The sequence below is a fragment of the Montipora foliosa genome, chromosome 7 (genome assembly GCF_036669935.1).
Source record: "Montipora foliosa isolate CH-2021 chromosome 7, ASM3666993v2, whole genome shotgun sequence".
NCBI lineage: Eukaryota > Metazoa > Cnidaria > Anthozoa > Scleractinia > Acroporidae > Montipora > Montipora foliosa.
Genome location: NC_090875.1, coordinates 27,279,480 through 27,281,979, shown reverse-complemented (window position 1 = coordinate 27,281,979; position 2,500 = coordinate 27,279,480).

The following is a 2,500-nucleotide window of genomic DNA, read 5'->3' as shown; positions in this document are numbered from 1 at the left end:
CACTAAATTTTTAGCAAATGGAATTTTACACCTCGAGAAACCACGAGGTATTTGTGCGTGTGGGGACCGTCAGCCGAACTCAACTAGTCAAACCGGTTCTCTACTGTACAATAACCAATTGTACTAAAATTAACCAACTGGACAATATCGTGGAATAATTTGTACTCGTTTCGTGCGTTTTTTGTACAATAAGCTACCACAGTTGGATAATGAAATTAAAAATATCCTTCAGGTTAAACGTTGTCCCCGGTTTTTGAACCCACCCTCCCTCTTAGATCAGTGTGCCTAGAGTGTTCATATTTCATGGTTTTCGCAAGAAATTACTGCATCTTTGCTCAGACTAAAATGTCAGAATGTGACTTCTCCACCTGATAAAGTTACTAGCCTCATTCTCGTTACCAGATCCCATCGTTTCTCCTTAGCCAGCGGGGCCTTCGCACGAGAAAACGAGGGTGGTTTTCGAGCTCAGCCTTTAGCGGCTAAGAGGGGCCGGGTGACTCTGGGGACGCTAATGACCCGGCCCTTTGAACACTAGTGCCAGGCCTCAAGCTCGTTCACAAGGCATGGATAACTTAATACGTTGCGTACGTCAATAATACAGAGTATAACAAATAGTCAATTAGATAAGAATGTTGATCTATCACTTTTGCGACGTCTTGCCCCAGCACAGTCACAAATGGATTTATTTTAAGATACACTTTGCGCGCGAAACAACAAAACGGCCATCAATTTTAACCCCTCACGAAGAAGCCATGTCACGCGCGACTGCTTCTGCCATGTTTTTTTCAGAGTCCATGACAACTGATTTTTCCGAGGGAACTTCATCCTATATCTATAATAGATAAACAGAAAATTACCTGGCCGCTGCCGGGCGGAAGGGAGGGGGGGCCGGCGCCCGGATAACCGAATTTATCTTCTCGTGCGGAAAGTATCTCTCACTCGTTTCGCTTCGCTTACTCGTAAGAGATACTTGCAGCAACTTGAAGATAAAATTTGTATCCCCGCGCGTCCATGTAATATCCTATATATACTCTACTTTAACATGTCCGGCCAGCAGTACTTTCCTGTGATACTGTTTATTACGCTGTTCAAGTGTTTCCCACTTTTGGGTCTGTGGGTGAGATCCAAAATTGTGACCATTCAAAATGATAGCGGTACTGAGCAGTACCTTTCTGTGGAGTTGTTTCTTAAGCGTTTCAAGGTGTTCTAACTTTTGAGTCGGTCTGTGAAATCCTAAAATGTGACCATTCACATGAAAGCTACTTGAGCAGTACTTTCTCTGTTGTACTGTTTATTAAGCTTTTCAAGGTGTTTTTAACTTTTTGAAGTCTGAATGGACAATCCTACAGAGTGACCATTCAAACGAAAGCTACTTTAACTGTGGTTCTGATTAGTATGCTACGACAAGTGGTTCTAACTTTTCAATCTGAGGGGTTGAAGCCCCTTAAGTGTGACGATTCAAAAGCTTCCTGTGGGTCTGTTAAGGTTTTGCTGTTCCAGGTGGTTCTTATTTTCAAGTCTATATGAAATAATAAACTGTGACATTTGCATAAAAGCTCCTGAGCCCATTTTTAACGGAGGTTAGTTTATTATCCCATATTTAAAGCGACCTGGCCTGTTAATTTTCTTGTCCGTAAGTGTTTGTTGATAATCCAAACGAAAGCATTGAGCAGTTTCTTTTTTTCTGTGCGGGTAGTTATCTGATGGAATTCTAAATTTGGATTTACGGATTTTCTTATATGTGCCAAATAGCTGCAAGCCTCCCTTGACCATCCGTCACTTGAAAACTTACTCTACGAGATAGCTTTCGGTTGGCAGAATCTCGGTAGCAAAGGCTGAATATCATCAGGGATTAGCAAGTTGTCTGAAATATGCAGCACGCCATCACTGGTCCAGGATTTTAGAATTGGATCACTCGTGCGTCTTCATCCAAAAAAATTCCGCCCTGAACAAATAATACAAAACAAAAACATTGTGTTAATCAAACAAAAAGCTTGTTTGGACTCTCAGCTTAAACAAGTTGGCGGGTTAACACCGTTGGGTAAATAAATGTGCCCTTCCCCGTAAATCTTCAATAATTACATAACTAAATGCCTTAGTCAATGAGCTAATGTTTTTCATTAAGATAGACGAGTTCCTCGGTAGAACAAAAAGAAAGGGGCTTTGCCAGCGTTGAAGAGCTAACACTTTAGTAAAACAACAACAAATAAATAAATAAATTAATGACTTAACGAATGAAAGAACGAATACAAGGAACGAACTAGTTGTTAGGTTATCATTAAAAAAAATGAAACTTAGTTTAACTTTGGGCATGAATTTACCAACGAGTTTGCCAAGCAGAAGGGTCTCTGACGAGCCCTTGGTCGGAATGAAACGATCTTCGTAAGACTAACCACGAACATGTATTTTCAAAACTAACTGTCCAACTTATTTCCAATTTATCAACGTATTTGCCTTTTGCCAATCTAGGTTTCATAAACTAGGGCTAATGATTAAAGTT